The 23,585-nt window shown below is 38.3% G+C and overlaps 1 pseudogene; it reads right to left on the bottom strand.

The window, feature by feature from the left end:
• Positions 1 to 255: 255 nt before the first annotated feature.
• On the bottom strand, positions 256 to 21,005 carry LOC119514674 (annotated as a pseudogene).
• Positions 21,006 to 23,585: the final 2,580 nt, after the last annotated feature.

The raw sequence follows: 23,585 nt of genomic DNA, 5'->3' as shown, positions 1-23,585 counted from the left end.
AGATTAATCATCTAATACTTCAGGTAAAACATTTTAAGATGATATTTCAAATCACATGAAACAAGCTGGTGAAAGGTCTATCATGTTTCTTCAGCACTTTGGCCTTGCTGCAGTACTACAGTAGTGCCTTAGTAGGTACATTAGTTTTCAGCTAGTTTCCATCTGTACAGTCAGTAAGCAGGTGTCTCAGTGAAGTGACTGCAGGCTGGGAGAGTGAAGGATAACCTCATTTGATCAAGTCCTAGATGGTGTGTGTCACTCTGCTGGTTGTGTTGTTGGATTTATTTTCCAAAGGGGTTGGTGATAAACCCACTGATATCCCTCATTGATAAATATTTTGTTTTCCAGGGTGTGCCTATTTTGGTGTAATGCCTTTCTTCAATCCTCTAGCTTTCTTCCAGGGTACGCTTTGAAACTGATAAGGCCACAGAGAGTCAGTTCCATTTTTTCAGTAATCTCCTGGATTCAAATGGATCCTGCTTCTCCAGAGGTCTTAATCTTTTCTCCATTACTGCCAATTTAGTCAAGTTCACATACTTCATCTCTCAATTGCTATAAATGATCTCAAGAACACTTCCAGTCCCCTTGCACTCTGCATACCACAGAGTTGGTGATGTGCTTTATTTCAGCTGAAACCTGGTAGCAGTTTTCCACCATAAAATGACTTGGTATAAGTGATGCTGGCTCAGTTCCCATCTTTGCACAGTTGACACTGACTTTGCCACCCAGTTCCACCCAAGGAACAGTTAAAATTGACTGAGCATATGCACAAAGTACTCTTCTCCATGCTCCAATAGACTGAGGATACCCTGTACAACCATTGTCACTCCTATTGGCATGCCTAAGAATTTTCTCTTAGTCCAAATATGTGCATTTACGCACATCTTCCTCTCTGAACATTCTGCATAAAATCCTGAGACTGGAATATGTTGGGAAACCTGCTCAGCAACAAATCTGGCTGTAAATAGTCTGATCCAACTTGGCAAAAGACTCCTCTGATAGAGGAGTCTGATTTATAACTGTCTGGGTGGAAGAGCTGCTAGTATCCCTGACTGCTGCCTCACTTTTTGGCATCCTCCAGGAACAGTGAAATGTTTCTCCAATGACAAGACTGTACAGTTTCTTAGCAAGGCTCCCTTACAGCCTTCATGTAGTGAGGCAAAGTAGTTCTCAACAAAATGAATCATTCTGTTCTCAGCTGTGGCTATAAACAGGTATGAATGAGATATAAAGTCTGCATACATTTCCAGCAAGGAATGCTTAATAAATGTAGAAGCACCACTTTGTTAAATCCATGCCCAGTTTGAGCTGTGAGGAGAGATGTAGGATAACACTGCATTGCTCTTCCACAGCACCCAGGTCACCCTCCTTGTTACCAAATGTATCGTCCAGCTCATCATCTGCATTTATTTCTTTAGGCTCTTGAGACTAAGGTGAAAACAAAGACTTCAAAGAAGGAAATGCTCTGGAGTTGAAAAAGAAATCATGGTTGAGTTGCCACCTTTCATAGGCTTCAAAACCCCACAGTATCACCTTAATCACTTAAGCCATCAAATTCCTCTATAAAGTATGTCAGGACAATGCAAATCCAGCCAGATCACTTAGTTGAATTTCCAAGCTGCTGATTCCTCCCTCTATCCACCAGCAACCCGAAATTGAATCTGTGGCAGCTGAAAGTTTTCTAGGCGCCTTGGAAGAGGTTCTGCACTGGCAGCTTCCGCAACAGCTCCCACCCCTGTGCCTTCCTCCTCTTCCTCCTGCTCCTCTTCGTGATGCTTAATTTTTGATTTGACAGAGGAACACTTCTCTAATGTTATGCAAAAATGAAAAATGATAAATACTGGTTTCGGTTATCTGAATCCCCAACATATAGTCATGATATGATGCTTCCATCTACTTCCTATTAATGTTGAATGAAAACTGAACTTTTGAAAATGCATTTCAGAGTTACTCTTCCAGAGAAGTAGGTAGGAAGCCAGGAAGTGCATGGACTGGACACCACAGAGCAAATTGACTTTGGGGATGCATCATACGACACTCATGAGCACATGCACCTCCCTTCCAGGCTCAGTCCCATGGGAGTAGGGGCCATCAGCACTGGGAATGAGAAGGAAGAACTGCAGTGGCAGCTCTTATTGGAAACTCATTCTACTGGTCCAAACTTCAATCATAGATAGAACAGATACCAGAGAATCTGGGAGCAGCCAGCCTGGCAAAGAGGAGATAGGGATAGCAAAAACAGCAAGAAAAACCCAAAAATAAAAGCAGAGGCTTTTTGGAGTTCTGGTGAACAAAGAAAAGGGTAGGGCAGAGCTCAGGCCCTGAGGCTCATATGCAAATCCAGAAGAAAAAGCAATCTCTCTGCCCCCTGGACCTTTCCTAATGGCCCTAATTGCTTTGTCTCTTAGCATTTCAATAACCCATTAGATCTGTGAGGAGGGCCCTTTTTTATCTTTTTTTCTTTTTCTAAAACAATTACTCTAAGAAGCCCAATACAGAAAGCCTCAAAGACTTGCAATTTGCACTGGTCAAGACAAAAGCAGAACTAAGAGAGTTCTGAGACAAAAGGCAATAATCCAGTGGCTGAGAAAATTCACTAAACACCACAACTTCCCAAGAAAAGGGGGCATCCTCTCACAGCCATCATCCTGGTGGACAGGGAACACTCCTGCCCATCGCTGGCCCCATAGCCCAGAGCTGCCCCAGACAATCCAGTGTGACAGAAGTGCTTCCAATAACATGCACACACCACAAAACTGGGCGTGGAAATTAGCCTTCCCTGCACCGTCAGCTGGTTGTCCCAGATTTGGGAAGGCAGAGCAGTGTAAATTAACATGCCCCATTCAGCCTCCCTTTCAGCAGAGTGGGAGCCTCCCTACACAGCCCTGCAGCCCAGAACTGCCCTGGGGGGATGGCACTCACCTGTGACATAGCACAGTAATTCCTCAACAGAGGACCTGGGGGTGCATGGCCTGGAAGAGGGACCCACTTGCAAGTCTCAGGGCGCATACACCAATACCAAGGACTTGTGGGTCAGTGGCAGAGACAAACTGTGGCAGGACTGAACTGAAGGATTAGACTATTGCAGCAGCTTTAAAACTCCAAGAACACCAGGGAGGTTTGATTGTTAGAGCCACACCCCTCCCTGACCACTAAGACACACGCCCCATATACAGGGCAGGCAGCCCCAACTACATACACAAGCTTGGTACACCAATTGGACCCCACAAGACTCACTCCCCCACTCACCACAAAGACAAAGTGGGGGAGAACTGGCTTGAGGGGAGCAAGTGGCTCATGGATGCCACCTGCTGGTTAGTTAGAGAAAGTGTACTACACAAAGCTGTAGATCTGACAAATTAGAGATAAGGATTTCAATTGGTCTACAAATCCTAAAAGAAACCTATCAAGTTAAGCAAATGCGAAGAGGCCAAAAACAACAGAAAATTTTAAAGCATATGAAAAAAACAGATGATATGGGTAACCCAAGCCCAAGCACCCAAATCAAAAGATCAAAGGAGACACAGTACCTGGAGAAATTAATCAAAGAACTAAAGATGAATGATAAGACCATGGCACAGGATATAAAGGACATGAAGAAGAGCATAGCATAGGATACAAAGGACAGGCTATAAAGGAGAAGACCCTAGAAGAGCATAAAGAAGACATTGCAAGACTAAATAAAAAAATAGATGACCTTATGGAAATTAAAGAAACTGTTGACCAAATTAAAAAGATTCTGGATACTCATAGTACAAGACTAGAGGAAGTTGAACAACAAATCAGTGACCTGGAAGATGACAGAATGGAAAATGAAAGGATAAAAGAAAGAATGGGGGAAAAAATTGAAAAAATCAAAATGGACCTCAGGGATATGACAGATAACATAAAACATCCGAATATAAGACTCATTTGTGTTCCAGAAGGGGAAGAGAAGGGTAAAGGTCTAGGAAGAGTATTCAAAGGCATTGTTGGGGAAAACTTCCCAAATCTCCTAAACACCATAAATACACAAATGGTAAATGCCCAGTGGACTCTAAATAGAATAAATCCAAATAAACCCACTCTGAGGCATATTCTGATCACACTGTCAAATACTGAGGAGAAGGAGCAAGTTCTGAAAGCAGGAAGAGGAAAGCAATTCACTACATACAAAGGAAACAGCATGAGACTAAGTAGTGACTACGCAGCAGCCACCATGAAGGCGAGAAGGCAGTGGCATGACATATTTAAAATTCTGAGTGAGAAAAATTTCCAACCAAGAATACTTTATCCAGCAAAACTCTCCTTCAAATTTGAGGAAGAGCTTAAATTTTTCACAGCCAAACAAATGCTGAGAGAATTTGCTGACAAGAGACCGGCCCTACAGGAGATACTAAAGGGGGCTCTACAGACAAACAAAGAAAGGAGAGAGAGACATGGAGAAAGGTTCAGCACTAAAGTGATTTTGTATAGGTACATTAAAGGATATTAATAGAGAGAGGGAAAAATATATACAACAAACATAAACCAAAGGATAAGATGGCTGATTCAAGAAATGCCTTCATGGTTATAACATTAAATGTAAATGGATTAAACTCCCCAATTAAAAGATATAGAGTTGCAGAATGGAAGAAAAAAATGAACCATCAATATGTTGCATTCAAGAGACTCATCTGAGACACAGGGACACAAAGAAATTGAAAGTGAAAGGATGGGAAAAATATTTCATGCAAGCTACAGTCAAAAGCAAGCAGGTGTAGCAATACTAATCTCAGATAAAATAGACTTTAAATGCAGGGATATTATGAGAGATAAAGAAGGCCACTACATACTAATAAAAGGGCCAATTCATCAAGAAGAAATAACAATCATAAATGTTTATGCACCCAACCAAGGTGCCACAAAATACATGAGAGAAACACTGGCAAAACTAAAGGAAGCAATTGATGTTTCCACAATTGTGGGACACTTCAACACCTCACTCTCTCCTATAGATAGATCAACCAGACAGAAGAACAATAAGGGAACTGAAAACCTAAACAATCTGATAAATGAATTGGATTTAACAGACCTATATAGAACATTACATCACAAATCATCAGGATACACATTCTTCTCTAGTGCTCATGGAATTTTCTCCAGAATGGATCATATGCTGGGTCATAAAACAAGGCTCAATAAAAAATTTAAAAAAGATTAAAATTATTTAAAGCACATTCTCTGACCACAATGGAATACAATTAGAAGTCAATAACCTCCAGAGACTTAGAAAATTCACAAATACCTGGAGGTTAAACAAAACACTCCTAAACAATCAGTGGGTTAAAGAAGAAATAACAAGAGAAATTGTCAAATATATAGAGATGAATGAAAATGAGAACACAACATATCAAAACCTATGGGATGCAGCAAAAGTGGTACTCAGGGGGAAATTTATTGCACTAAATACATAAATTAAAAATGAAGAAAGAGCCAAAATCAAAGAACTAATGGACCAACTGAAGAAGCTAGAAAGTGAATAGCAAACTAATCCCAAGCCAGTAGAAGAAAAGAAATAACAAGGATTAAAGCAGAAATAAATGACATAGAGAACAAAAAAAACAATAGAGAGAATAAATAACACCAAAAGTTGGTTCTTAGAGAAGAGGAACAAGATTGACAAGCCCCTAGCTAGACTGACAAAATATAAAAGGGAGAAGACCCAGATAAACAAAATAATGAATAAGAAACGTGACATTACTGTGTATCCTGAAGAAATTAAACAAATTGTAAGAGGATACTATGAACAACTGTATGGAAACAAACTGGGTAATGTAGAGGAAATGGACAATTTCCTGGAAACATATGAACAACCTAGACTGACCAGAGAAGAAACAGAAGACCTCAACCAACCAATCACAAGCAAAGAGATCCAATCAGTCATCAAAAAGCTTCCCACAAATAAATGCCCAGGGCCAGATGGCTTCACAGGGCAATTCTACCAAACTTTCCAAAAAGAACTGACACCAGTCTTACTTAAACCCTTTCAAAACATCAAAGAAAATGGAACACTGCCTAACTCATTTTATGAAGCTAACATCAATCTAATACCAAAACCAGGCAAAGATGCTACAAAAAAGGAAAGCTACCAGCCAATCTCCCTAATGAATATAGATGCAAAAATTCTCAACAAAGTAGTTGCAAATCAAATGCAAAGACACATTAAACAAATCATACACCATGACCAAGTGGGGTTAATTGCAGGCATGCAAGGATGGTTCAACATAAGAAAATCAATCAATGTATTACAACACATTAACAAATCAAAAGGGAAAAATCATATGATCATCTCAATAGATGCTGAAAAAGCATTCTACAAAATCCAACATCCCTTTTTGATAAAAACACTTCAAAAGGTAGTAATTGAAGGGAAGTTCCTCAATATGATAAAGAGCATATATGAAAAACCCACAGCCAGCACAGTACTCAAAGGCAAGAGATTGAAAGCCTTCCCTCTAAGATCAGGAATGGGACTAGGATGCCCACTATCACCACTGTTATTCAACATTGTGCTGGAAGTGCTAGCCAGGGCAATCTGGCAAGATAAAGAAATAAAAGGCATCCAAATTGGAAAGGAAGAAGTAAAACTGTCATTGTTTGCAGATGATACAATCTTATATCTGGAAAACCCCAAGAAATCGATGATACAGCTACTAGAGCTAATCAACAAATTTAGCAAAGTAGCAGGATACAAGATTAATGCACATAAGTCAGTAATGTTTCTATATGCTAGAAATAAACAAACTGAAGAGACACTCAAGAAAAAGATATCATTTTCAATAGCAACTAAAAAAATCAAGTACCTAGGAATAAACTTAACCAAAGATGTAAAAGACCTATACAAAGAAAACTACATAACTCTACTAAAAGAAATAGAAGGGAACCTTAAAAATTGAAAAATATTCCATAGTCATGGATGGGAAGGCTAAATGTCATTAAGATGCCAATTCTTCCCAGACTCATCTACAGATTCAATGCAATCCCATTCAAAATTCCAACAACCTACTTTGCAGACTTGGAAAAGCTAGGTATCAAATTTATTTGGAATGTGAAGATGCTTCAAATCGTTAAAGACACTCTAAAAATGGAAAACAAAGTGGGAGGACTTACACTCCCTGACTTTGGAGCTTATTATAAAGCCGCAGTAGTCAAAACAGCATGGTACTGGCACAAAGATAGACATATTGATCAATGGAATCGAACTGAGAATTTGGAGATAGATCCCCAGATCTATGGCTGACTGATCTTTGATAAGGCCCCCAAAGTCACTGAACTGGGTCATAATGTTGTTTTCAACAAATGGGGCTGGGAGAGTTGGATACTTATATCCAAAAGAATGAAAGAGGACCCCTATCTCACACCCTACACAAAAATTAACTCAAAACTGATCAAAGATCTCAATATAAAAGAAAGTACCATAAAACTCCTAGAAGATAATTTAGGGAAACATCTTCAAGACCTTGTATTAGGCGGCCACTTCCTAGACTTTACACCCAAAGCACAAGCAACAGAAGAAAAAATAGATAATTGGGAACTCCTCATGCTTAGAAGTTTCTGTACCTCAAAGGAATTTCTCAAAAAGGTAAAGAGGCAGCCAACTCAATGGGAAAAATTTTTGGAAACCATGTATCTGACAAAAGACTGATAACTTGCATATATAAAGAAATCCTACAACTCAATGATGATAGCACAGATAGCCCAATTATAAAATGGGCAAAAGTTATGAAAAGACAGTTCTCTGAAGAGGAAATACAAATGGCCAAGACACACATGAAAAAATGTTCAGCTTCACTAGATATTAGAGAGATGCAAATTAAGACCACAATGAGATACCATCTCACACCAATTAGAATGGCTACCATTAAACAAACAGGAAACTACAAATGCTGGAGGGGATGTGGAGAAATTGGAACTCTTATTCATTGTTTGTGAGACTGTATAATTGTTGGCAGTTCCTTAGAAAACTAAATATAGATTTAACCATCGATTCAGCGATTGCGCTTCTCAGTATATACCCGGAAGCTCGGAAAGGAGTGACACGAACAGTTATCTGCATGTCAATGTTCATAGCAGCGTTATTCACAATTGCCAAGAGATGGAGACAACCCAAATGTCCTTCAACAGATGAGTGGCTAAATAAAATTTGGTATATATACATGATGGAATACCTCGCAGCTGTAAGAAGGAACAATGTTGTGAAACATATGACAACATGGATGAACCTTGAAGACATAATGCTGAGTGAAGTAAGCCAGGCACAAAAAGAGAAATATTGTATACTACCACTAATGTGTGCTTTGAAAAATGTGAAACAAATAGTTTATAATGTACAATGTAGGGGAACTAGCGATAGAGAGCAATTAAGGAAGGGGGAACAATAATCCAATAAGAAAAGATAAGCTATCATGGGTAAATTTAATGTTCTGGGAATGCCCAGGAATGACTATGATCTGTTAATTTCTGATGGGTATAGTAAGAACAAGTTCCCAGAAATGTTGCTATATTAGGTAACTTTCTTGGGGTAGAGTAGGAACTTGTTGGAAGTAAAGTAGTTATCTCAGGTTAGTTGTCTTTCTTACTCCCTTCTTATGGTCTCTTTGAAATGTTCTTTTATGTTTTTTTAATTTTTTAATTTTTTAATTTTTTATACAGTTGATTTAAAAGAAAAGTTTAAAAAAAAAACAAGGAAAAAATATGCAGAGCCCCGTTGAGGGGCTGGTGGAGAATGCAGGGGTATTGGCCTGCCCCACCTTGATGGTTGCCAATGTGTTCACAGACATGAGGGGCTGGTGGTTTGATGGGTTGAGCCCTCTACCATGGGATTTGCCCTTGGGAAGACTGTTGCTGCAAAGGAGAGGCTAGGCCTTCCAATAATTGTGCCTAAGAGCCTCCTCCCAAGTGTCTCTTTGTCGCTCAGATGTGGCCCTCTTTCTCTAGTGGAGCCAGCTTGAAAGGTAAAATCACTGGTTTCCCCCTATGTGGGATCAGGCACCCAGGGGAGTGAATCTCCCTGGCAATATGGAATATGACTCCAGAGAAGGAATGTAGACCTGGCATCATGGGATGGGGAACATCTTCTTGACCAAAAGGGAGAAATGAAATGAAATGAAATATGCTCCAGTGGCAGAGAGATTCCAAAAGGAGCTGAGAGGTCACTCTGGTGGGCACTCTTTTGCACAATATGGACAACCCTTTTTAGTTTCTAACGAATTGGGGTAGCTGGCAGTAGATACCTGAAATTATCAAACTACAACTCAGAACACATGAATCTTGAAGACAATTGTATAAAAATGTAGCTTATGAGGGGTGACAATGGGATTGGGAAAACCATAAGGACCACACTCCCCTTTGTCTAGTTTATGGATGGATGAGTAGAAAAATGGGGGTAGGAAACAAACAAATAGACAAAGGCACTCAGTGTTCTTTTTTACTTTAACTGCTCTTTTTCACTTTATTATTCTTATTTGTATGTGTGTGGTAATGAAGGTGTCATGGATTGATTTTGGTGATGAATGTACAATTATGTAATGGTACTGTGAACAATCAAATGTACAATTTGTTTTGTATGACTGCATGGTATGTGAATATATCTCAATAAAATGAATATAAAAATTAAAAAAATGCAAAAAATGAGCAGGTAAGTTATGGAGGGTAAACTTCATGTTACGGGAATGCTTAGGAATGACTGGTTTGCTAATTTTGGGGGGATATGGTAGGAACAAGTTGGCAGCAATGTAGCTATTTTAGGTTATTTGTTTTTCTTATTCCTTTGGTTATAGTTTGTTCATTTTCTTGGGGTATGCTAGGAACATGTTGGAAGTATATTTTTTCTTATTCGTTTGTTTTGGTTGTTTGAAATTTTTTATAGTTTTTTAATTTTTTGATAAAGTAAAAAAAAATGAGTGTTAAAGTAAATGAACAATGAGGGGAGCAGGGGTATGGAATGTTTTGGATTTTTTTAATTTTTTAATTTTTGGAGTAATGAAAATGTTCAAAGATTGTGGTGATGCATGCACAACTATATGATGATACTATGAACAACATTGTGCACTTTGGAGGACTGTATGTTATGTGAATATACCTCAATAAAATTGCATTAAAAATTAAAAAAAATGCATTTGGGCACTTGTTGATATAACTGTAGGTCCTTATCCTCCAAGGAAATTTTAATAGGGAGAAATATGTTAACAGATTTCCTAATATTAAAACCTTATTGTATTCTTGGTCAGAATTTGACATTCTTCTAAGGCAGTGCTGCAGTTAACATTTAGGACTTTTGTCTCTTTAACTTTAAGTGGTTTAGAACTTTATTTTTCTCATTATCTTGTTCAGGACTTGCTACAGTGTTATGCTGGATTTTTAAAAATGAGTTAGGAAGTATCCTTTTTCTCTAAACCTGAAACAGTTTCAATTATAGAAAATGATTTATTTCTTAAACTTTAGAAGTAACTAGCTATAAAACTGTCTGAGATTGGCACTTCTTTCAGGTGCATCTCTTTGAAAATTTTCCAATTTCTTTTATGGACATCGGTCTGATTTGAGTTTCTTGCTGGTCTTTGGTCTATTTGTATCCCTCTTGAATCCTCATTTTCATCCACATTTTCAAGCTTATTTCATAGTTATGTATATTATTCTCATATTTCTTTTTAAATTCCTCTTTTTTGGGGTAATTTTCTCATTTAATTCTTAATTTGGTATATAATTTTTAATTTTGTATTAGGTAATGTGTTATTTAGGAATTCACATCAGAATCAGCTCTTACATTTCTTAATTTTATCTGGTTTCTGTATTCTAATTAATAAATTTTTGCTTTTAACTTTTTTGTTTTGTTTTCATTTTTGCTTTTAACTTTTATTCTTTGTTCTTTTTTGGTTTATTTTGTTATTATTTTCTAAATTCTTGAGCTAAAAGTTTTATGAATTTGTATTCTATTTTATTAATAATGATAAGTTTAAAGTTTTTAACTTTCTCATGAGCATAGCTTTGTTAGTACCCCCTAAGTTTCTCTAAATTTTATTGTGAAATTCAATTCACATGCAGAAATGTGAGTAAAGCATAAATGTACAGGTTAACAAGTCACTGTAATATAAACACAAATGTAACCACTGCCCAGGAGAAGAAGTTTATTATTGTGAGGACCAAAAGATCCCTTCATATCCTCTCTCTTCATTACAACACCCAACAAAACTGAACCACTGTTCTGACATATGGCAACCAGTGATTGCCTGCCTTTATCATTTTACCACCTAAATATGTTTACATGATCAATATGTCCAACTCTACTAGATATTGGCAAACTTTCTTTCCATTGCTCTTGTACTGGTTTGTGTTCACACTAGCAGGAGTAAGAGTTCTTGTGGTTCCACATTGTCATGACTTGGCATTGTCTGACTTGAGAGTTTTTAGCAATAATTTCTTTATGAGGTTGTATCTTACTTTGTGTTGTGATTGATCTTTTTGTTGTAAAATGAAACAGAGAGTTTCACATAACACAAATGTGTAGCTTCATGAAGGCAACCACTGTTGTAACAAACACTCAGATTAAAAAAAATAAGATTTTACATGTATATCTACTTACTTTCGCACTGATTGTGCTGGTTCCGAAGGACATAGGGGACAGGAGAATTAAAATATCCTATAATTTGCTTTATCCCACAATATATAATGTTACAGTCAGAATAACAATCTGAATTCTATGACCAGCAATTATGATGAAACAAAACAGTTTAAATTTTCTTTGCATATGCTATCCCCATTCATTTCCCAACCCCAACATTATATTTTTGTACTCTATCTATATTGTCAAAGCCTGTCTGGTTATCTTTGTTTCCATGTGCACACCAATGGATTCAGAAAAATATTTGGAAAAATAATTTGAGATTTAGGATGATGTTATCTCCCCCTAAATACAATGTCCAGTAACTTTAATTAGTAATTGGAGACCAGCACTCTGGGATCCCCTCTATTTGGTCTCTGATGTTTGCACCCGGGGTACAGAGAGCATGGGGGAGGGGCCAAGGAAGTGTTTTGGTCTGGAGAGGCTCTCCAGGGTTCACAGTCAAAGTCCTATTTGACCCTGAGATATGTGGTGTGAGAATGGAAAGGTTTAGACTTTACTTTGCCCCCTGATGACAAACATTGACAAAGGTAATAATAATAATGGCATCAACTAGCATTTATCAAGAGATTATTCCACAGCAGTTACTGTACTAGGACTTTACTTGTATCAACTCTTTGAATCCTCACAATGAAGATGGTAAAATGAAGTAGGTGCTGTTATTACTCCCATTACACCCAGGAGCAAACAGACTCATGGGATTAAGAAACTTGCCCAAGGTCACTTGGGCAGCAAATTCTCATTGCCAGGATGTGAACCTGGCAGTACTGGGCAAGAGCCCAAACTTATAGCAACCATGCTACACTACCTATAGCTGGAGCTAACATTTCTTACCCCCATTATCTTCCCACTTTGTCACAGTAATAGGAATTCATGTAAGATATGCAAAGTGCATTTAAACTTCAGTGCCCCCAAGGATAAAATATAATTTTATATTATTTTATTTGTAATGCAATTTTATTGAGATATATTCACACAGGGTAGAAACCTGCAGTATACAATAAGTGGCTCACAGTATCATCACATAGTTGTCAAACAGCCCCATAATCAAATTTTGAAAATTTTCATTACTCCAAAAAAGAAATAACAAGAAAAAAGAAAACCCTAATCCTCCCACACACCATATTCCCCCATATTATTAACCCATAATATTGGTGTGACACATTTGTTACTGTTGAAGATTATTAAAACATTACTGTTAACTACAGTCCATAGTTTGTAATAGGTACACTTTCCCCATATATCCCTCTATTATTAACTCCTCATAATAGTCATACTTCTGCTTTAGTTCATAAAAGCACTTTCTAATATTTGTATGGTTAATCATGGGCATTGTCCACCACAAGATTCACTGTGGTATACATTCCCATGTTTTAACCTCCAACTTTCCTTCTGGTGACATATATGACTCTAAACTTCCCTTTTCCACCACATTCACACACCATTCAGCACTGCCAGTTCTTCTCACAATAATATGCTACCATCAACTCTGTCCATTTCCAAACACAGAAGTTCATCCTAGTTAAACATTCTGCACCTATTAAGCAACCACTCCCCAATCTTTAGCCTCATTCTATATCCTGGTAACCTGTATTCTACATTTTGTATCTATGAGTCTACATATTATAATTAGTTCTTATCAGTGAGATCATGTAATATTTGTCATTTTGTGTCTGACTTGTTTCACTTAACATAATGTTGTCAGGGTTCATCCATGTTGTCACATGCTTCAGGACTTCATTCGTTCTTCCTGCTGAGTACTATTCTACTGTAGGAATATCCCACATTATATTTATACATTCATCTGTTGATGGACATTTGGGTTGTTTCCATCTTTTGGCAATTGTGAATAATGCCACTATGAACATTGGAGTGCAGATGTCTGTTCACATCCCTGCTTTCAGATCTTCCAGGCATATCCCAAGTAGCAGGATTGCAAGGTCATAAGGCAACTCTATAGTTAGCTTCCTGAGGAACTGCCAAACTGTCCTGCACAGCGGCTGTACCATTTTACATTCCTATGAGCAGTGAATATGTGTTACTCTTCCTCCACACCCTCTGTAACACTTGTAGTTTCCTGTTTAATAGTGGCCATTATAGTTGGTGTGAGATGATGTCCCATGATTTTTTTAAATCATATTTTTTTACTGTAACTGTAACATATAGACAGAAAAGTGATAACTTTCCAAGTGAAATTTAACAAGTTGTTAGAGAGCAAATTTCAAAGAATGTTATGGGTTACAGTTTCACAGTTCCAGTTATTTCCTTATTGTAAAATATATATGTGAAAAGGTAATATATTTCAAAATATGATTTAACAAGTGCTTATTTAGGAAATTTCCAAAAATGATATGTGTTATGTACTATAGTTTCAATTATTTCCTTATACCATCTCACTGTGTTTTTGATTTGCATTTCCCTAGTAGCTAGTGAAGCTGAGACTCTTTCATGTGCCTCTTAGCCATTTGTATTTCCTCTTTGGAGAAATGTCTATTCATGTCTGTTCCAGCTTGCTAATGCTGCCATTAAGCAAAATACCAGAAATGGATTGGCTTTTATAAAGGGGATTTATTTGGTTACACAGTCACAGTCTTAAGGCCATAAAGAGTCCAAGGTAAGGCATCAATAGAGTACCTTCACTGAAGTATGGCCATTGGCATCCAGAAAACCTCTGTTAGCTTGGAAGGCATGTGGCTGGCATCAGCTTGCTCCTAGGTTGTATTTCCTAATGGCATTCTCCAAAATGTTGCTTTTGGGGCATTTGTTCTCTCTTAGCTTCTCTGGAGCAAAAGTCTGCTTTCAAAAGCCATCTCCAAAACATCTCTGTAAACTGCAGCTCCTCTCTCAACCCCCGTGCATTCTTCAAAGTGTCCCTCTTGGCTGTAGCAAGCTCACTCCTTCTGTCTGAGCTTATATAGTGCCCTAGTAAACTAAGACCCATGCTGAATGGGTGTGGCCACACCTCCATGGAAATCTTCCAATCAGAGTTATCACCTACAGTTGGGCAGGTAGCATCTCCATGGAAACACTCAAAGAATTACAATCTAATCAACATTAATACATCTGCCCACACAAGATTGTCTTAAAGAATATGGCTTTTTCTGGGGGACATAATATGTATACAAACTGGTACAATGTCCTTTGCCTATTTTTAAATTGGTTTGTTTGTCTTTTTATTGTTGAGTTGTTGGATCTTTATATATATACTGGATATTAAATGCAGTATACCCAGTCAGTTATGTGGTTTTCAAATATTTTCTCCCACTGGTTGGTTGCCTTTTCACAAAGTTCTTTGAAGCACTGAAGTATTCAATTTTGTGGAGTTCCATTTATCTATTTTTTCCTTTGTTGTTTGTGCTTTGGGTGAAAAATCTAAGGAACTACCACCTATCGTTAGATCTTGAAGATGTTCCCCTACATTTTATTCTAGGAGTTTTGTTACTGGTTCTTATATTTCAGTCTTTAATCCATTTTGAGTTAATTTTTGAATAGGGTGTGACATAGGGGTCCTCTTTCATTCTTTTGCTTATGGATATCCAGTTCTCCTAACACCATTTATTGAAGAGACTGTTCTCTCTTCCAGTTAAGTGGACTTGGGAGCCTTATCAAAAATCAGTTGACCATAGATCTGAGGATGTGTTTCCAAGCTCTCAATTCAATTCCATTGATCAATATATCTATTTTTATGACAGTACCATGCTGTTTTGACCACTGTGACTTTATGCTATGCTCTAAAGTCAGGAAACATTATATCTCCCACTTCATTCTTCTTGTTCAAGATGTTTTTGGCTATTTGAGGCCACTTACCCTCCCAAATAAAATTGATAATTAGATTCTCCATTTCTGCAAAGTAGTCTGTTGGAATTTTGATTGGTATTGCATTGAATCCATAGCTCAATTTAGGTAGAATTGACATGTCAATGACATTTAGCCTTCCAGTCCATGAACATGGAATGTTTTTCCATTTATGCAGGTTTTTTTTTTTTTTTAATTTCTTTTAGCGATGTAGTTTCCTGCATAGAGTCCTTTACATCCTTGGTTAGGTTTATTCCTAGATATTTGATTCTTTTAGGTGCTATTGTAAATGGAATTTTTTTTGATTACCTCCTCAGATAGCTCATAACTAGTATATAGAAACACTAATGATTTTTGCATGTTGGTCTCGTATGCCACCACTCAGCTCGCTTATTAGATCAAATAGTTTTGCTGTCATTCTTTCTGGATTTTCGAAATATAGGGTCATGCCATCTGCAAATAACAGCAGTTTTACTTCTTCCTTTCCAATCTGGATGCCTTTTATTTCTTTTTGTTGCCTAACTGCTCTAGCTAGAACTTCTGGCACAATGTCGAATAGCAGTGGTGAGATTGGGCATCCTTGTCTTGTTCCCAATCTTAGAGGGAAAGTTTTCAGTCTCTCACCATTGAATATGATGTTAGCTGTGGGTTTTTCATGAATACCCTTTATCATGTTGAGGAATTTTCATTCAATTCCTACCTTTTGAATTGTTTTTATTATGAAAGGATGCTGAATTTTGTCAAACGCCTTTTCTGCATCAATTGAGATGATCAAGTGTTTTCTCTCTTTTAATTTTTTCACATGGTGTATTACATTAATTGATTTTCTTGTGTTGAACCACCCTCACATACCTGTAATAAAACTCTCTTGGTCATGGTGTATAAATCTATTAATATGCTGTTGGATTCTATTTGCAAGTATTTTGTTGAGGATTTTTAAATCTCTATTCATTAGAAAGATCAGTTTGAAGTTTTCTTTTCTCGTAGTATCTCTATCTGGCTTTGTTTTAGGGTAATATTGGCTTCATAGAATGAGTTAGGTAGTGTTCCCTCTTCAATTTTTTGGAAGACTTTGAGCAGGAATGGTATTCTTCTTGGAATGCTTGGTAAAACTCACCTGTGAAGACATCTGGTCTTGGGTTTTTCTTTGTTGGTAGGATTTTGTAATGTCTGATTTGATCTCTTTACTTGTGATTGGTTCATCAAGGTCTTCTATTTCTTCGCAGGTCAGTGTAAGTTGTTTGTGTGTTTGTAGGAGATTGTCCATTTCATCTAAGTTTTCTAGCTTATTGGCATACAGTTGTTCACAGTAACCACTAAATGATCTTTTTTATTTCTTTGGGGTCCATGGTAATGCTTCCCCTCTCATTTCTGATTTATTTATTGACAGCTTCTCTCTTTTTTGTCTATGTCAGTCTAGTTAAGGGTTTGTTGATTTTATTGATCTTCTAAAAAAACAAAACTTTAGTTTTATTGATTCTCTCTATTTTATTTTTATTCTCCATTTCATTAATCACTGTTCTAATCTTTGTTATTTCTTTCCTTCTGCTTTCTTTGGGGTTAGTTTGTTGTTCTTTCTCCAGGTTCTCCTGTTGTTCATTAGGACATTGATCTTAGCTCTTTCCTCATTTTTAATGTAGGCATTTAGGGCTATAAATTTCTATCTCAGCACTGTCTTCACTGCATCCCATAAGCTTTGGTAGGTTGTGTTCTCATTTTCATTCTTCTAGAGATACTAACTGATTTCTCCTGCAATTTCTTCATTGACCCAATGATTCTTTAAGAGTGTGTTGTTTAATATGCATATATTTGTGAAATTTCCAGTTCTCTGGTTGTTCATTATTTCCAGCTTCATTCCACTGTGATCAGAGAAAGTACTTTGTATAATTAACAACTTTTTAAATTTATTAAGCCATGTTTTGTGCCCTAGCATATAGTCTATCCTTGAGAATGTTCCATGAACATGTGAAAAGAATGTGTATCCTCTTGTTTGGGGATGCAATGTTCTATCTACATATATTTATTAGATCTAGTCCATTTATCATATTATTTATGTTCTCTGTTACTTTTTTGATCCTCTGTTTAATTCTTATATCTATTGGAGAGAATGGTGTTAAAGTCTCTCACTATTATTTTAGAGTCATCTATTACTCCATTCAGTTTTGCCAGTGCTTGCCTCATGTATTTGGGAGCACCTTGATTAGGAGCATAGATATTTATGACTGTTATTTCTTCTTCTTGAATTGCACCTATTACTATATAGTGTCCTTCTTTGTCTCTGATAACAATTTTGCATTTAAAGTCCATTTTGACTGATATTAGTAAGCTACCCCAGCTTTCTGTTGGTTAGTACTTGCATGGAATATATTTTTCCATCCTTTCACTTTCAACCTTTTGGCATCTTTGGGTCTAAGATGAGTCTGTTGTAAACAACATATAGAGGGAACATATTATTTGAATCCATTCTGCCAATCTGTGTCTTTTGATTGGGGGGGGTTAATCCATTAACATTTTAAGTTATTACTGTAAAGGCAGTTCTTGATTCAGTGTCTTATACTTTGTTTTTTTTTCTTTTCTTTGTCAGATATATATTTTTCTATCCCTCTCTTTGTCCTTTAAGTTGCCCTTACTAATATTCTCAATTCTGTAACCCTCCTCCAGACCTGTCTCTCTTGTATTCTCTTTTCATCTGGCAGGACTCCCTTTAGTATTCTTGTTGGGCTGGTCTCTTATTAACAAACTTCTGATATCTGTGAATATTTTAAACTCTCCCCCATTTTTGAAGGAAAGCTTTGCTGGATAGAGAATTATTGGCTGGAAATTTCTCTCTTTCAGAGAAATATATCATATTTAAATATATCATATCTTAAATATATCATACCACTGCCTTCTCACCTCCATGGTGTCTGATGAGAAATCAGCATTGAATGTTATTTGCCATCTCTTTTGTGTGGTGAATCACTTTTCTCTTGCTGCCTTCAGAATTTTATCCTTCTCTTTGGCATTTGACATTGTAATTACTATGTGTCTTGGAGTGACTATATTTGGATTTATTCTGTTTGGAGTAGATTGGGCTTCTTGGATTTGCATATTTATGTCTTTTATAAGGGTTGGGAGATTTTCAACCATTATTTCTTTGAATATTCTTCCTGGCTCTTTTCCCTTCTCTTCTCCTCTGGGACATCCATGATGCATATTTTTGTGTGCTTTGTGTCATCAATCACTTCCTCCAAGAATTTACACAGATCTTTCCATTTACTTCTCTCTTTGATGTTTTGTCTGTTCAATTTCTGCTGATCTGTCTTCTAGCTCACTGATTCTTTCTCCTGCCTCTTCAGATATGCTGTTGTGGGTCTCCAGTATATTTTTTTATTTCACCTACAGTGTCTTTTACATTCATAATTTATGTTGTTTTCTATGAATTCTTTCAGCTTCTTCTTTATGTTCTTCTAGTGTCTTCTTAACATTCTTTATCTCTTTATACACATTTCCTTCATATCTTTGAATAGATTCAGGAGATTTGTTTGTACATCTTTGATTAGTTGTTCCAGACTCTATGTCTCCTCTGAATTTTTGATGTGTTCTTTTGACTGGGCCATTTTTTATTGACTTATAGTATGCCTTGTGATTTTTTGCTTGTATCTGGTCATCTGATTATCTTTATGGGTCTATTCTGAAGGTCGATTTCTCTCTCTTGTCTAGGGTTTAGTATTAAGGCACTGCTTTAACAGTAGTATCATCCGTATTTCTCAGTGAAAACAGGGCCAGGTACCCGTGTAGGGGGTGTAGACCACGTCCAATGGGTCTGGGATACAGTCTGGAGAGGCTCTGAAAAGCCCTGCAGTTCCCTGCACTTTCCAGCCTGCCCAGCAGATGTTGCTGTTCAGTGACTTAATCATCCTCGAAGCTGTTTACTTTCAGAAATCCAGCAGTGTCTGACTGGGTGGGGCAGAAACTGTGGGGTTTCTTTGCCCCTCACTTCACTGGCTAAAATCTGCCTCAATGTGGGGCTGCGTCTCCCATTTTACTTGTGGTAAAAGATTCTCCCAGCTGCCCCAGACTCCAGCTCCCTGACCCTCCACCCCAGGCAAGGTTTGGGCTTCCCAATGCTGTTTTCCTCAAGGGTGGGGAATGGGCACCAGAATCCAGGGCTGGAAACAGAGTCTCTGTCCAGGTTTCCTTAGACTCTGGTCTTTGATATGTCCTCTCCTGTCCCCTGGTTCCCCAGTCAGTTGATTTTGGTAGTTTCTCCTGCTTATGTGCTGCTTTTACAGAAGATTTTTCAGTTCCTTCTCTTATCCTCCATTTGGAAGCTCTTCCTTGCTGCCCTTTTGTATTCCACCATCCCCTGTGGCTTAAGTCCTGCCATGAGTCCCTGTGGGCTTGGGTCTCTGTGTCTGGATATAGGTGGGGATCTGTCTCACTGCTAAGAGAGATTTAATAGCTTGTATCCCTGGTGTGAGATGGGAGGGTTCCCAACTGCTGCCTCTGGGACTGAGCTGCATGGAACCAAGTGAATGGGAAAGAAGAGGGTGGGCCTGTCTTGGACAGAAGTTTCCTACCTGATATTTTTCCCTTTTATCAATTCAGCATTTGGGGGATCCTTCTCCCATCTATATCTTCCTCCAGGGTTCTGAACAAGTGAGAATTGTCATTTCTTTTTTGCACTGAATCTCTTGGGAGAGGTTTTCAGTAGCTGTTTTTCTCAACATGTTGATGATGTAACTCTCCAAATATAATTTCTGATTCAGTCAACCACTCCCTACACACAGGTTTTGCCCCTTAAAAAGGTCATTGGTTTTGTCCTTCACAGCAGGGATTGCTGTTTGATCTTCTGGCTATGCCAGAGTCCTAAAGAGGCAAATATTCTATCCAAATAAATGAATATCTCACAAGTGAGAGCAAATAGAAGCTGTTTATCCAGAACTAGCACTAGAATGGAGGCAGCTGTCATTACCTGTATTTGAAAGAGACTCAAAGGCAGGCAGGGCAGTGGAAAAGCTTAATAATGAAAAAGGGGGAAGTCTCTGGTGTGTTCTGATTGGACGTTGTTGGCATGGGGAAGCTGGAGGAGGTCTAACAAGAAGCAAGGCATCTTATGTGGTTAGCTTGGGAAACATGATTGGCTTTCTCTTATTGATCCTGAATTGGAAGCAGGGGCAAATAATAGGAAAGTTGGCAGTCAGTCAGGAGGCTAAGTTTGGGGCCCTTTACAGTGTTCAGAACCCACTGTCTTACCAACTCAGAGCAGTGTTTCTCAAACAATAGGACCAGAATTACTGGGGTGTTTGCTAAAAAGACTCTCATTCTCAGACCAGAGCTACTGAACCAGTGTTTTAGGAGGGGGACATTGGCTTTTTGTTTAAACAAGCATCTAGGTTGATTCTGATGGAAACCAAAATGTGGGAACACTGGCCTTGAGGGTTGGGTAACAGATGTATCCCTTTCTGTATCATTCTCTGTGGGTGTCCTCTGCCTTCCCCAGCTCTGTTACCTGCCTCCTTCCCACACTCCAGTCAGGCAGATGTCCCAGGCACTGGCTGTGGAAGGAAGCAGGAGGCTTGGTCTCCATGACCGAAACAGAGGTGGCAGGCAAGTGAGCTCAGGGTGGGGTCTCTTCAGGGAGTCAGGTTGGTTTTCTTTTTCCTCCTGACATCACTCTGGAGGTCTTGAGTGATCTCTGGGATGAGCTCATCCTTGCAACACTTTAGTATTCTAAGACACAAGCAGCTCCCCCTTCACTGGATTTTTTCCTTCTAGTGCCAGGCTAATTTAAAGGAAACACATTCTGAAAATCCTGGTCATAGCCTTGTCTTTGCCACCAAATCTCTCCATGATCTTGGGCAATTTTCTTCTAGTTAAAGCCTCATATATGTACTGTCCTGATTGAAATGGGATAATTAGTGGTGTGGAACTACAGGAGAACTTTATATATAACAAATAAGAGATGCAGAAGAGCTGTAAATATGAAGTCTCCTAGACGTGTGTTAAGGGACACTCCTCTATTCACTCAGATGTCAAAGGGTCACTAACAATTACTCTATCTTTTGGAATCTTAGTGTTCAAGAGACCTTAAACATCACCTACTCCCACTAAACACTAGAATCTGCTCAGAAATAGCCACTTAGCCCATGGCTCATATATCAGTTCGGATGCCTTCTGAGATGGGGAACTCACTCACTGACCCTCTTCGCTGACAGAGCATTTAGTCTCCTGACAGCCAGGCTGGCTCATCTCTGACTCTTTTTATTCCCAGGCTCCTGACCTGGACAATCCATATTCCTTTGTATGGAAACCCCATGATAATACATCCCCTCACTCTTCCATCTTGTGTGTGAAAAGCACCAAGGGGCCAGCCACAAGTGAGTCTCCAATCCCTACAGACACAGGGTGGGCTGAGACTGCTCCTGGGAGTGGGGGCAGAGCAAGACCCTGACAGAGGTGAGACTGGGGCTCCTGAGGAAAATCTAAGACTTGTATACTTTACATTTTGTCTGACTATATTCTGAAGATAAATTTCTAGAACAAAAATTGTTCCATTAAATGCATGTCCTTTTAAAAAAGTGTTCATGCAATATATTGTCAAGTGTCTTCAGAATTGTCATTTTGACACAAGAAGCAGAAAGAGGTGAAGCTGAGTAATAGACAGGCAGAGATTTTTGATGGGCCCTGATTGACATGTTAAAGTGTTTGGAATTTATTCTGTATATAATGACATGACATTCAATGATTATTAGTTTTAACTTTGACTATTTTTTAAAAAATATCATGCACTTATTATAGAATATCAGAGGACAAATAAGCCAAAAATAATTGCCTGTATTTTCACCATCCAAATAAAGCTGTTATTCATATTTTGTGTAAGTTGTAGACTTTGATATCTGCTAATATACCTTTATTTTTAAAAATGAAGCAAATTTTTTGAAATTTGCTTTTTCATTTAACAATCATATCTTCTTTCCATGTTAATAAATATTCTGCTACATTACTATTTAATCCCTGCACAGTACTCCAGTGTTTAATTCAATGAATAGATCACAATTTATTGACAAAATTTCTTATTATTCTATGTTTAGTTTTCAGTTTTTCCCATTGTCTACAAGATGACATTAAATCTCTTTAGATGTATATCTTTTTCTGTTTATGTGATTATTCCTGAGGGCCTACCCCAAATGTGAAATTGGTTGACCCAAAACTTTTTATTGTCATGGCCATTTTATTCAAATTGCCCTCCAAATCTTTACCAATCTATGCTTTCACCACCGGGGCACAAGCACTTGCTTTTGTCTTGTGTATAATGATTTGTTTCATGTGATGTGGAAGGACAGGATGCTTAGCTAGTTTTTAAGGATAATAGGCAAAAGCAAAAGTAATGTTTTTCTTCTTGAGTCACATTTTGTCAGTTAACATTGTCCTAAAAAGGGGATGGGATTAGATTTCTGGTACCTAAAAATCTTGGAATCAGATGACCAATAAAAATAATGCCCAGCATCTGACATGTCGACCCCAGGTGGGTCATGCACCTGAGGAACAAGCCTCTCCCTCCACTGTCATGATGGTGGGAGGTGCTAAAAGATGGGGAACATGCCAGAGGTGGGGGCTGCCACAGTGAGTGTCTCATCCCCACCTGGTGGGTGGGCAGGGGTCCCATGGGAGTCCAAGCCTGGTCCACAAGGAGTCAGTTCCTCCACACCCACCCAGAAGGGGGGCATCCAGACCAGTGGAGCACCCTGCCCTGGGCAGAGCAGGGGACAGAGACAGAGGCAGAGTGACAGGTGGGGCCCCTGTTCCCTTCTCTGTCCTTTAAAATCTGACGTTTAACACAGGTGCTTAATTTGGCCTTTGAGCTCTGGCCTCTTGTATAACTCTTGCCCCTGCAGGGAAGGCAGTCGTTACACCATGGGCTAGTTAAAAGGTCAGAGACCTGAGCTCTGCTCATATGTTCTGGAGAGAAAAAAACAAGATGACTTGATCTCAACTGAAAGCAAATGACTACAGTGACCATGGCAGCACCTCCCACCCCAGACAGCAGTATTACTGTTTAAAAAGTGATATAAGTAGTCTGGAAGTGACATGTGGAGGGCAGGCAGAGACAATAAAGGTCTTTGGATTTCCAGGGTTAGACCACAGGTTTTCTGTACTGAATATCTGC

This window comes from Choloepus didactylus, chromosome 18 (genome assembly GCF_015220235.1).
Source record: "Choloepus didactylus isolate mChoDid1 chromosome 18, mChoDid1.pri, whole genome shotgun sequence".
Classification (NCBI taxonomy): domain Eukaryota; kingdom Metazoa; phylum Chordata; class Mammalia; order Pilosa; family Megalonychidae; genus Choloepus; species Choloepus didactylus.
This window is presented reverse-complemented; position numbering and strand designations above follow the sequence as displayed.